Here is a 14295-nt window from a genome sequence, read left to right on the forward strand (position 1 = left end):
GTGGTCCCTATTTTTTCTACCTTAATCATTAATATATTTTGGGAAACCCGGGTTTTTTTACGTGCTTTCGAAACTGCTAGGTTGGCAGTTAGTTAGTTAGTTAGTTAGAGTGGTTAGGGATCATAAATAAAAGTATCCAAGACTTTCTGTGGCTGCAGTCAGTTCTGGGTCATCAGATTATACTCCTACAGTCTGTGACAACACTATGCAGTATAAATGCCATTTGTAAATCATTAACAATATGCAGCACCCAAATGAATGTGGAGTAATAATGGAAAAATCCCCCAAATTCTCCAACTCTGTCTCAATTTGATTCAAGGCTAGCATAGTTGAGGCTGCGTGACTTTTCTCTGGCTTCACAACCATTTTGCAAAAGTAGCCTTCTGTATCTGGTGAATGTTACCTCATTTGCCTGGCGGTGCTCCATGGTCAGGAGGAATTGGTGCATTACATCAGGCTTACCAAGGGACATTTTGCAATACCGCCCTTGCATTTAGAAATTAATAAACTGGGTTTCCCAAAATATATTAATGATTAAGGTTTTTCTCAATGTTCATGATGTCATAGTACTCTGAAAGTCTTATATAGTCAGACACCCATCTTCTCCTAAAGAACTTCAAGCAGCCTAGAGTGTAACACATCTGGAGAACATCAGCCTTCAGCCATGAAGACCCTTTTCCTTGTGTTTGCTGCTCTCTTGTTCTTCAGTCAAATTATTCCAGGTAAGAGTTGGGGAAAATTAAGAGAGATACAGATTAAAATATTTACATTAAATTAAATACTGCAAATAGAGCAACTCTCACATTTTTAATGAGTGTGGATTTTGATGAATTAGCATTTATAAAGTAGAATTAATATGCACAGCTCTTTATGCAGGAAGACATGAGATCTTTGCCCTACAACTGACATTCAATTTTTTTTAAAAGAATATAAATATTTTATTGGTAAAGAATAACAGCTAAAAGATATGATAAAGTACAATAAAAATATAACATTGCAAATATAAAAAAATTACAAAATAGTAATTAAATGAATCGCTTTGAAGAAAATAGAGATATATTCATAAAGTATTAATAAAGAAATACTTCACCTTTAAACATATTATTAAATCTACCTATACAGGCTATCTCCATTTTCTCCATTTTAGTACAGTATATTTTTTCAATATAACAATATTTATATAATACATTGAGATTCTTAATATTCTGTCATATAGATGCCTTAGAATAATTAAAATAGAGTAGATATGTGGATATTCTATCATAGTTTTGAATATTAATGTAACAAACAGTGTAATTAACTTTTGCTTCAAAATTAAATAACAGGATAGCAAAGTTGGAAGAGATCTTGAAAATCTTTTACCAGGCAGGAGACCCTATATCAGGGATGTCAAACTCGATTTCATTTAGGGCCACATCAGGATTGTGTTTGACCTTGGGGGGGAGGGCTGGAGTGGGCATAATCAGGGTAGGCGTGGCCAGCTTGATATCACTTGTGTCAGGGACACTTGTGGTGGCTTGAGTGATCTGCCAAAGAAAACGGGCTCCCGAGCTCTGTTTTCAGCTGCGATGGCATCCTGCAACCATCTGCCAGGGAAAATGGAGCTCAGGAGGGCCACGTGCAGCCCTCCCGAGCTCCATTTCACTGCCAGAGGCACCACAGGCCTGTCCTTTGCTGTTTCCAGGGTGACCCCACTGTCCAGATGTAAGCACCCCGCAGGCTAAATCCAACCCCTGGGCCTTGAGTTTGACACTTCTGCCCTATATCATTTCAGACAAATGATTGTCTTAAAAACTTCTTAAAAACTTCCAGTACTGAGCATCCATAACTTCTGGAGGTAAAGCAAATGTAACATTTGAAATAAATGAGAAGATAAAGGAAGGGGATACATCAAGGAGAAAGAAGAAACCAATAGAACTATGGGATTCTTGGTTTTCTTGAAAGTGAAAATAAAACTAGCAAATAAAAGTATTAAGCTAAATACCCAGCTGCTTCATGGACCAATGTAACATTTTACCCACTCACCATAGATTATTGTAAGCTTTTAACTAATTAATAATTAGAATTATTTGGTAACCTTTTAAGAGACTCAGCTCAATTTTTTTAAAAAAATGTTTATGATTATATTAATTATTTATTGCAATAAATAAATCAAAATTAATAGGGCTACCATCAGTTAGCAGCAAAGTGTTTTACTTATTTCTAATCATGCTATTCTTTTTTCACTTTTGAGTGGCATGCTAACCAGTATATTGGCTTCAATGTTGTCATGACCTGCAGGTAATACTGTGCCCAGATTACTTGGTTTATCCTGATGAAGTACTTGAACAATTTCCCAAGGTTAGGAAAGCTGGGAGCCTGCCAGAAAGCCTAATTTCAAGAAATCTGAATTTCATGAACCCCTTTGGCCTGTGGCTTTTAAAAAGCTTCAGAAGGCTGGTTTGCCTTTGATGATGCCCATCACTTTAAAAAGGAAATGAAGCTACAAAGTTTATTGTTCGGTCAAGGAGCTTTGCATCCCTCCAACTGGACAGGAACCTGAAAAAACAATAGGATTGGTGCACAGCACCCTGAGAAACAGTGGTTTGAAGTATCTCAGTGACAAAAGGAAATCTAAGGCCAGGTTACCTAGACCAGTAGTCCCTCACTGTCCCCTGATCTTAACTTCCCCTCTGCAAATTCTCCAAACAAAACTTCTAAGAGAAAGATGAGTAGGGAAGCCTCCAGTATAAACTCATTGTTTGTTTCTTTGTTTTGTTGTTGATTGTGACAGGAAGTTCTCAGCCTGCCCCTGATACCTTAGAATGCAGGAGGAGTCACCATGGGTTCTGTAAAAAATACTCCTGCCCTGGGCAGACTATACCTACTGGAGGGACATGTCAGTGGGGATCCCTGCTTTGCTGTAAATCGTAAGTCAAAAGTCATTATATTTGCCCATTATGAAAAGGACCAAGTAAATCCAGGAGTTTTGACTGATAATGATACATTTTATGTAGGCGCAAGACGGATTTTTTTCTGCTGTGACCCTTGCACCGAGTCCTAGTTGACATCAACATTGCTTGACTTTAGAAGATCTGGCTTTCTATTCTTTAGTTCAGGACTGTGCATCTACAGCCTAACTGTGCCTTTTGTCCTTTGAATTGTTTTATCTTATTTTTCCTAACACTCTGTTCTTCAGGTAATGGATGGAAGGTGTGTGTGTGTGTGTGTGTGTGTGTGTGTGTGTGTGTGTGTGTGTGTGTGTGTGAAATAAGGAAATACTTCAAAAGGTCTCCTCAGAAATAAGTCTCACTGACTTAAGTGTTCATGATGATTTGCTATCCTGTACCTTGTACCTGTACCATTATCCTGTTATTAAAAATCTGTCCACCTGCTGGTTCTTCTTTGGTATGCATTTCTTTTCTTTTCATTTCTTTTCTTTTCATTTATTTGTTTTCTGCCTTTTTTGTTTTTACAAATAATTCAAGGCACCAAACATATCCAACATGCGTTCCTCCTCATATTCCTCATACTACAACCCTGTAAGGTGGGTTGGGCTGAGAGAAAAAGTGTCTGGCTCAAGTCAAAGACCATATTAAAATCAACTTCTAGTTGTAGGGATTCACTGTAGCTTTGGTTGTAACTACTACAGGTAGTCCGTGACTTACAACAGTTCATTTAGTTGCCTTTCAAAATTACAATGGCACTAAAAAATGTGACTTAGGACCATTTTTTACACTTACGACTATTGCAGCAACCCATGGTCACATGATCAAAATTTGGATGCTTGGCAACTGACTCATATTTATGATGGTTGCCATGTCCCAGGATCATGTGATCATCTTTTGTGACCTTCTAACAAGCAAAGTCAATGGGGAAGCCTGATTCACTGTGTTACTAACTTAGCCATTGCAGTGATTCACTTAACAACTGTAGCAAGAAAGGTCATAAAATAGGGCAAAATTCTCTTAACAAATGTCTCACGTAGTACCATTAATTTTGGGCTCAATAATGGTCATAAGTCAAAGACTACCTCTATTTAAAAATTGTTAATTTTTTGAAAAGAAAACCCTGATACTTAGATATATTCTTTGTTGACAGGAAGAGCACTATATCAATGGATTAGTTAAATAACTATATCTCAGTTTGGTTTTTGTGTTTTGTAGGAATGTATTGATTTTGTTCTATTTCCACATGATTTTTAAAAAAGAATTCTTGAACATTTCCTTGAAATATTCTAATATTTGCATTTTTGAGTGCAGCTTTTTCTAATCTGGTGAAGTTTTGTAAACAATTCCCTTTAAGAAAATTCAAATTTACACATTGCCCATAATCGTGGGTTTGAGATGAGCGGCAAATAAATATTATAAATAAATAAATAACTTCTACTAGTATTCATATCTATAAGCATTTTTCCCTAATGTATGCTTTGAAAAAATATACATTTAAAAATTTAGAAAAGTGCAAATATGGAAGCATAATTTCAACTACTGTTGTGTAGGAATCACTCATTAAATTGTGTAAGGTTCAATTCAAAAAAAAGACAAGCAATTCTTTGTTTTTTCTACCGGTATTGCACTATTAAAGCAAAGTTATGGAAATTTTACTTTAGAAATTTCCAAATCACATGATTCTAAAATTTCAAGGAGATAAATTGTCCCAAGGAATTTCTTTATGTAGAATGTAGCTTATATCTGATTTGGCTTCTTATTGAAATCCTTCTCCTGATTAGCATTTCAGATCATATTAAATTATTATCATTCAAAGAAGAAAGTTTGAAGGTCAGCTGAATCAATTTCCTCCTCAAGTTAAGCCTCTCGCTTTTACCATTTATTACATTGCACATATGTTCTTCCAAACCTTTCTATTCATTTTGCTTTTTTTGAAGAGAAACATAAAACAAGCCTGCTTCTGTGACTACCTTTCTATTAACTACTACAATGGTAAAGCAAATAAGTGGTGGAGAGAATAGCTATCTTTTAAGTTAATTAATAAAGAAAAAAATATTTTATTTTAATTAACCTCTCTCTCTCTCTCTCTCTCTCTCTCTCTCTCTCTAGTCCTTATAGCCAGAGAAGGAGGTAACCAACTCAACCATAGAGAAAGCACGACTTCTGGATTCTAGAGAAATACATGCCGGATTTGAAAACTGGTGGCTTCAGCTTCCAAGTCAAAAATGAAGAGTCATTTGTTTGGACTATAAACAGACATAATGTTCACACTCCTCTCCGCCCTCTCCTCCCCTTTTTACACTTATTCATGTTTTGACTTAAGGGCAAGTTTCCAGAAAATATTAAGTAACCAGCTAGAGTTCTCTACACAGAATTTTGGAAATGAAAGTTAATCCTAAATTAAGAAATAATTAGGGAAATTTTAGAAATAGTCTGTAATATCAAAAAGTAAAGTTTATGGATATTTTAAAGAAAGGGAGGCAAGAAGGAAGGGAAAAGAAAGATTTACTTGCTTTTCTGGAACTCAGTGAAAGAAATTTACATTTTTATTTACAAAAGCTAAATTACAGAGCTAGTAGAATCTATTCTCTTCTGATATGCATGAAAATCTCATTTAAAGACATGCACAATTATGCACCTTCTGCTTCATTTGCATATACTTGTGTCTTGTGCCTTCCAGCTTTTCTTCCCTCAAAAGTTTTTTAAATCTATCAACTCTCTTTCTAAAGATTTTTAAAGAGAAACTTAAAAACTAATAGAAACTAATTTCAAGTATGAAAAACAGGAAAAAGAAATGAATAAAAGAAAAACCTAAAAGTGCAAGAAAGAAAAAGAACTAAAACAGAGATGATAGAAAAGAGAAACAAAAATGTAATTTCTAACCTCCTTTATAGTAGTTATAAGTACAATTATATAATTGCATCTTACTTTATGGTTACAATGTGTCTCTCTTCTTTGTAGAATCTATTCTGTCTAATCATCCAACCCATAAATTATAAGTTCATTTTTCCCCATTTCATGCAAAAAGTTCATAAAAGGTCTCTAGACAGCAATAAACACCGATAGGTCTTTTCTCTGATCAAAGAAGTCATCCCTCCTCCCTCCAAAGCAGTGTAAATTATGAAGTCTGCAATTTCAGGCATGCCCATTTTAGGAATATCACCAATGAGAGTTTGAACATAAAAAAAATACTTTATGCATTTGCAGTGAGTGGTATCTCCTTTTTTTCTGTTAATATTCCTTAGTCTTGTAAAATGTTATTAACAAACACAAATAAAATACAGATCTTAAAGAAATTTGAGAGTGTTTATTACTGATCTTCCCATTCATTAGATTTCTAGATGTATTGGAGAACAAATCCTACCATTTCATCCAACCCATTATAACAAGAGTAGCAGGCTGAAGAAACCATCAAGCGCCCTTGGGACAACTATGATCTGGATGACTGAGAATCTCCATAGGCATCTCTATTATCTTACTGTTATCAATTAGTTGAGATTGTACCTTCTAAATGATAACTGATTTATTCACATGACCTGCTTTCCCCAGCATGAGTCTACCAGCCTCAGCTTACCAGAAAAGTGGCCTTCATCTATCTTTTCTACCATACATCAACTTTAATGCTTTCTGGCTTATGCTGGCTCAAACATCTCTGTCCAGTTTGCCTTCTGAGTTTCATTTTATTGCAGGCAATATCTCCACTCCAATAGATTATTGTCTGCTGTGGCAGGAACAATCCCTCATCCCTGTCCTTGGCCTCCATGACCAGTTTTTAACAAATTCATCAATAAAAAGAGAAAAACTTTGAGATTATCTTTTACAACTTTATTAATAAACAGTTCATGGTGGGCCTCTTCGTTTTACAATCAAAGGATGAATCTGTCTTTTTTGTAACCATTGACAAAATTGACAAAAGTTTTCTCTTTTAGTTAATGAAGTACACATTAGTATTAATTTAAAAAAAAACCACAGCCCAAGAGGGGTAAAGGAGGGGGAGAACACACTAATTGATACCATGGTAAATGTGGTCCAAATGGAACAAGAGCACCAAGGGCCAAGGGAACGGACAGGACTGACATATGAATGTTATGCAAATGTACTTTTTAAATTAGTCTTCATTACCAATGAATTACCTTCATTACCTAGAGTGGGGAAGGACTAGCACATATGTGCAAGGGGAACCTTTACCTTTTTACCAATAGTGTTTTTTTTCAGCTTAAAGCAATAGAATCCTAAAGCCCAAAATGGTCATTGTTTCTGCAGAAACGGTTATATTTCTTCCCAGATTTTCCATTGAAGGAAAGGAATGGTATGATTTTGTGACTGGCAGTAAATCATTCTTTACAAGAGCTCACTAATTACAACTTTGGTAGATTGAATGCTTTCTTCCCATTCTAGAGATTGCCTGGATGAGTCCCTGCATTTTTTTTTGACGTTTTTTTTTTAAAGAAATAGTTTGCCATTGCTTTCTTCCTAGGGAAGTAGAACAAGAACTTCTTGTTCTACTTCCTAGGGAAGTTCTAGGGAAGTTCCTAGGGAAGTTCTACTTCCTAGGGAAGTAGAACAAGAAGCAATGGGTGGAAACTGATCAAGGAAAGAAGCAACTTAGAACTAAGGAGAAATTTCCTGACAGTTAGAACAATTAGGGCCGGATAGCTCAGGCTGGTAAGGCCTGTTATTAAGAACACAAAGCCTGCAATTACTGCAGGTTCAAGCCCGGCCCAAGGTTGACTCAGCCTTCCATCCTTTATAAGGTAGGTAAAATGAGGACCCAGATTGTTGGGGGGGCAATAAGTTGACTTTGTAAAAATATATACAAATAGAATGAGACTATTGCCTTATACACTGTAAGCCGCCCTGAGTCTTCGGAGAAGGGCGGGGTATAAATGTAAACAAACAAACAAACAAATGTAAACAAACAAACAATTAATAAGTGGAACGACTTGCCTGCAGAAGTTGTGAATGCTCCAACACTGGAAATTTTTAAGAAAATGTTGGATAACCATCTGACTGAGATGGTGTAGGGTTTCCTGCCTGGACAGGGGGTTGGACTAGAAGGCCTCCAAGGTCCCTTCCAACTCTGTTGTTATATTATATTATTATATTAGGGGTGAGAAAAAGTGACTGCTGAAAGTCACCCAACTGGCTTTGTGCCTAAGGAGGGACTAGAACTCACGGTCTCCCAATTTGTAGCCAAACTGACTACTCCAAACTGAATGCAGTAGTAATGTATTGCAGGATGGTTCTGAAGTTCCAGGGTTTTTGCTAGATTTCTCTTAAAGAACAGTGCTGATATCTCTATTAGCATCCTAGTCTACAACATCACGAACAATCAAGTGCATCTACCAATTACTCCAGTGCTCCGCTGCTGTGGTGGAACATTTATATGTAAACAGCAGCTTGCAAACATTCCTCTCTCCTAATCACATGAGCACATGGCTAATTTTGATAGGATTGGGTAGATTCCTGATGGGGGCTATAATCCGGCCACCTGACACACCCTGACAATGAAAAAAGGGAGGGCTTTGATCACATGTGATGGTTGTGGCTAATGCTGGAAGGGCCTCCCTCTGCCTACTGCTGAAACAAATTAAGAGCCTGGATACATAAGAGCATATAAATCTCTTGAATAAATATTCTTTGGGCAATCTATATTCTATGGTGTTCAATGGGGCAGAGGGAATTCCAAGACAAGAAAGAGGATGAGGGAGCTAAAGGACAAGACTAAGATGTACATTGCTTTTGATTTAATTTTCCTTCTTGTATAAATAATCGGTCTATCTTCTTCTGATTCCACATTTAAAACATTTGTAAGCATCTGATATTGGAAGACTCTATGTTTAAATTGTAGCACTTTGGTTGAAGGTCAATTATTTGTCTTTAAGTGTTTAGAATTTGGCTTATGAGAGTTGGCTTATGCAAATCTTAGACTGCACTAACAATAAATATTCTAAGATTTTCAATTCCAGTGAAATTATTCTTTTACTATTTCGGTCTTATTGTGTCTCTAGTATAATTATGATGCTTAGTTATGTGGCCTTCAGTAACTGTTGCTTATAAACATTATTATTTTTTACTAAATTTATAAGGCTGCCCAATGCAGACAAGGTGATTCTGGATGGCATACAACAAAAAGCAAACAGGTACCGGAACAGACTTGTAAGTGGATCACAAGCTTCCTAACAAACAGGAAGCAGCAGGTGAAGCTAAGCAAGATCACATCAAATACCTGTACAATTAGCACAGGGGCCCCCCAAGGCTGTGTGCTCTCCCCACTTCTCTTTTCTCTGTATACCAATGACTGCATCTCCAATGATCCATTTGTTAAGCTACTGAAGTTCGCAGATGACACAACAGTGATTGGTCTCATTCGAGACAATGACGAATCCGCATATAGACGAGAGGTCGAACGACTAGCCTTGTGGTGCAACCAAAACAATCTGGAACTAAACACACTCAAAACCATAGAAATGGTGGTAGACTTTAGGAAAAACCCTTCCATACTTCCACTTCTCACAATACTTGACAACACAGTATCAACAGTAGAAACCTTCAAATTTCTGGGTTCTATCATATCGCAAGATCTCAAATGGACAGCTAACATCAAAAACATCATTAAAAAAGGACAACAAAGAATGTTCTTTCTGCGCCAACTCAGTAAGCTCAAACTGCCCAAGGAGCTGCTGATCCAATTCTACAGAGGAATTATTGAGTCTGTGTCGTGTCCCACTCCTCCGCTGACGGCTGGGTCCGGGAAATCCGAATCAGGCTTGCCTCTGCAGCTCTGCCCAAAGTCCTAGCAAAGTCCTCAGAGCAGACAGGAGACCAGTAAGTGACTTCAGCAAGATAAGTTTGACTTTTGCCTGACTCAGAGACTGCCAGAAAGTAGCTCCTTTATATAGGCCATGGGGTGTGGCTCCATGACTCAGCACTCATTAAGGCCTGCCCCTCCCTTCCCTCTGTTGCCTCCGCCTCTCCAATCTTCTGATGCGAGGGTCACTCCAATCAGCTGTTCTTGGGAGTAAACCCTCCTCAGGCTCACCTGCTGTGGATGAGGGGGAGGGGTCTAGCTGCTCCGTTTGCCTGGGCATGGAGTCAGGGCTGGGGCAGGGAGATGCTCCTTCTTCTGCAGTTTGTGGGGGCATGGAGCCAGGACTTGGGCCGGAAGGCATACATTCCTCAGTGTTGGGGAGCAGGTAAGAAGGCCCCGGCTGCTCTGAGGGCGGGCAAGACACAACAGTCTGTCATTTGCACCTCTATAACTGTCTGGTTCGGTTCTGCAACCCAACAAGAAAAACACAGACTTCAGAGGATAATTAGAACTGCAGAAAAAATAATTGCTACCAACCTGCCTTCCATTGAGGACCTGTATACTGCACGAATCAAGAAGAGGGCCGTGGAAATATTTGCAGACTGTTTCAACTCCTACCCTCAAAACGACGCTATAGAGCACTGCACACTAGAACAACTAGACACAAGAACAGTTTTTTCCCGAAGGCCATCACTCTGCTAAACAAATAATTCCCTCAACACTGTCAGACTATTTACTGAATCTGCACTACTATTAATCGTTTCATAGTTCCCATCACCAATCTCTTCCCACTTATGACTGTATGACTATAACTTGTTGCTGGCAATCCTTATGATTTATATTGATATATTGATCATCAATTGTGTTGTAAATGTTGTACCTTGTTGAACGTATCTTTTCTTTTATGTACACTGAGAGCATATGCACCAAGACAAATTCCTTGTGTGTCCAATCACACTTGGCCAATAAATTCTATTCTAATTCTAATTCTAATTCTAAACCAACCCCTTCCCCAAAATACACAATGTTAAAACAAAAACAATATCTAAATATAAAATACAAAATATAAAAATGGTAACCAAAGACCAAAAGGGAGGCTAAAAGAGAACTCCACTCAACTGGCCCCTAATGCCAGGGAGGATAGCCAGGCATTAAAAATAAGTTGGGACTTATCTTTATTTTATTTATTAAATTATACATATATGGGGGAAAATTGTTTCAGAGAACAAAGACAACCACAGAAAAGTCACACTTCCTAGTTCCATAAGATGACAGGATTGATAAGAAGGTTCTGGGAATATGCCCTCCTTTGGGACCATGTGGGTAGGCATATGTTCTTAAAAGAAGGCAGTCCTGCAAGTAACTTGTTCCTATACCATGTAAGCAGGGGTGAAATACAGCAGATTCTGAAGAACCGGTAGCAGAAATTTTGAGCAGTTCAGAGAACTGGTAGGGGAAATTTTTAGTAGTCTGGAGAACCAGCAAATACCACCTCTGGCTGACCCCAGAATGGGGCAGGAATGGAAATTTTGCAATATCTTTCCCCCAGGAGTGGGGAGGGAATGGGGATTTTGCAGTATCCTTCCCCTGGAGTGGGGTGGGAATGGAGATTTTACAGTATCCTTCTCCTGCCACGTCCACCAAACCGCACCAAGCCCACCAAACCACGCCCACAGAACTGGTAGTAAAAATATTTGGATTTCACCACTGCATGCAAGGCTTCATCGGTGATAACCAGCACCTTGAATCGCACCTGGATGTCTATTGGAAGTTAGTGCAGATCTCAAAGTAGCAGGGTTATATGAGCAAAAAGAGATACATCTGTAAGCACCTTTGCCATTGCATTTTGAACCAACTGTAGCTTCTGGGTGATCTTTAAGAGCAGTCCTATGTGAAGCATGTTGCAATAGTTCAATCTGTAAAGTCCTCGGAGTTACGACGCGTCTTTTTCGCCTGACAACAGCCAGGCGATTGCTGATTGGTTAAGACGCGTAACCAAGAATAAGCGGGAAATTGGAGCCCTGCCATTGGTACAGCTCTCTCAGGCAGCTAGTATATAAGAGCTGTCAAGAGTCACCGGGTTGTTGTTGTCGGATTCCTTGTTGTTAACACAGTTGTTAATAAAGTTATTCTTGCCGTTCTTGCCTGAGCCTTTGTGGTCACGCTCTTGCCACAGATTTAATACTGGCGACGAAGAAAAAGAAAGACTAAAACAACCTAACTGGACACCAATGGTACAGTTCTCAATTTCTGATGGCTTCTCAGCTGTTTTTCGCTCCATTTGAGCCTAATGCTGAGACTTGGGAAGCTTTTCTCGACCGTTTTGAGTGCTTCTTGCCGTCGAATGATTATGCGGATCTCTCCGCTGCTAGGAAGCGCGGCTACTTCCTCAGCCACTGTGGAAGAGACATGTTTGCAAAAGCCAGAGTTTTGGCCGCTCCCCTGCCGGTTTTTGATGTGCCGTGGGACACCCTGCTGGCCAAACTGCGGAGCCACTACTCCCCCACACCCTCTCGCATTGCCCGATGGCACACTTTCCGGCATAGGGTGCAACTGCCTGGGGAATCTGTGAATGTTTATATGGCTTCTTTGTGGACGGCCGCCTTGGACTGTGAATTCCATGACCTAGATGAGGTCCTCCTGGAGCAACTTGTCAGTGGCATTGCCGACTTGCGATTGCAGCGTCGCCTGCTGGCGCGTGCAGACGTGACTCTGGCTGCAGCGCTCGATGAGGCTTGGGCAGCTGAGATGGCGGAACAGTCCACGGCAGAGATCCACAAGTTTCAATTAAACACCTCTACCACTGAGAAGGGTCCGACTGTCCACCATACCACTCCGGACCCTTCTGATTCCTCTGATGAGGATGGCGGGGTCTGCCGCCTCAGGGCCGCTCTGAAACGAGGGTGGCCTGTAGCCAAGCCGCCCCCGGTTCCCTGCTTGGGTTGCAGAGGGAACCATACGAGGTCTGATTGCCGTTTCAAGACTGCCACCTGTCGTCGTTGTGGGAGAAAGGGCCACCTCGCCCGTGTCTGTCGTGCCGCGGCACTGGTATTTGACCATCCTGGGGAGTCAGCTGCCCGGAAGAAGGCGACGGCAAAGACCTCTGGCCTCAAGGAAGATGTTTTGCCATGGGGCACGCCGCAGCGGCCCCTCACGGTAATAAGATTTACCTCATGGTAGATCTTGACGGCTCTGCCTGCAGGATGGAAGTGGACACGGGGTCCGCAAAGTCACTGATTTCTTGGTTCTCGGTCAAACGGCTCTTCCCGAAATTCTCTAAGTCCCGCCTGTGGCTGTGCACAATTACCCTCAAAGATTACCAAGGGCAAATTATTCCCGTTTTGGGCTGCTGCAATTTCCATGTTCACCATGGGAACTTCTCTGGGTCATTGCCTCTTGTCGTTGTAAAGGACCGCCTGCCCACACTGCTCGGCTTAGACTGGTTTGATTCTCTTGGCCTGGGAGTCCTTGGGGTCCACTCCGTAGTTCCAAGTGGCTGGGAGAGCATTATCCAGGAATTTGCTGATGTATTTAGTGATCAGCTGGGTAGATACTCAGGTTCCCCAGTTTCATTCAATTTGGACCCCCAAATTGCGCCGATCCTTCTGAAGCCTAGGAAGGTGCCCCTCGCTTTGAAGCATAGGGTCGATGTAGAGTTGGATAAGCTTCTCTCCCAAGGGGTGATTGAGCCTGTGGATCATTCACCCTGGGAGACCCCTATCGTTCTCTCCCTGAAGCAAGACGGTGCGATACGAATTTGTGCCGATTACAAGGGCACTATTAATAAGGCACTGCAGGCTCCACTCCTTGGGACGAGGCTTTATCTTTGCGAAGCTTGATTTGGCTCAAGCCTACCAGCAGTTGCCGGTAGACGATGCCACGGTGATGGCCCAGACCATCGTGATGCACCGAGGGGCGTTCAAGTGCAATCGCCTCCAATTCGGTGTAAGTGTCGCCCCTGGGTTGTTCCAGTGTTTAATGGAGCAATTGCTCCATGGGTTGGAGGGCGTCGTCCCATACTTCGATGATGTCCTCGTTTCTGCAGCCGGTCCGGCGGACCTGGCCGCGAAACTGAGGACCGTCTTGTCCCGCTTTAGAAGGGCTGGGCTGAGGCTCAAGAGGCAGAAATGCCAAATTGGCGTACCACAGGTGGAGTTCCTGGGATTCCATTTGGACTCTCAGGGAATCCACCCTTCACCCTCTAAAGTGGAAGCTATCCAAAGGGCTCCGACTCCCACTAATAAAACGGAGCTTCAGGCTTTTTTGGGGCTTCTAAATTTCTATGCGGTTTTTTTACCGCATAAGGCGTCCCTAGCAGAACCTCTGCACCGATTGCTGTCTGATAGGTTGCCTTGGCATTGGAGGAAGGAGGAAGCTGCCTCTTTCGAGGCTTTCAAGGGCCTCCTCACCTCTCAGGCAGTCCTGGTTCAGTATGATCTGCGCCTTCCTGTTACCCTGACCTGTGATGCCTCTCCTTTTGGCATTGGTGCAGTCCTGAGTCACATACTGCCTGGTGGCGCTGAGGCGCCAATTGCCTATTATTCCAGGACGCTA

General features: G+C 40.8%; 1 long non-coding RNA gene across 1 annotated transcript; it reads left to right on the plus strand.

The window, feature by feature from the left end:
* The first annotated feature begins 591 nt into the window (after positions 1-591).
* LOC131188480 (uncharacterized) lies at positions 592-6251 on the plus strand. Its single transcript, XR_009152783.1, has 3 exons — positions 592-722; positions 2774-2909; positions 5040-6251. It is a non-coding gene; the product is annotated as an uncharacterized LOC131188480 (long non-coding RNA).
* Positions 6252-14295: the final 8044 nt, after the last annotated feature.

This window comes from Ahaetulla prasina, chromosome 1 (genome assembly GCF_028640845.1).
Source record: "Ahaetulla prasina isolate Xishuangbanna chromosome 1, ASM2864084v1, whole genome shotgun sequence".
Taxonomy (NCBI): domain Eukaryota; kingdom Metazoa; phylum Chordata; class Lepidosauria; order Squamata; family Colubridae; genus Ahaetulla; species Ahaetulla prasina.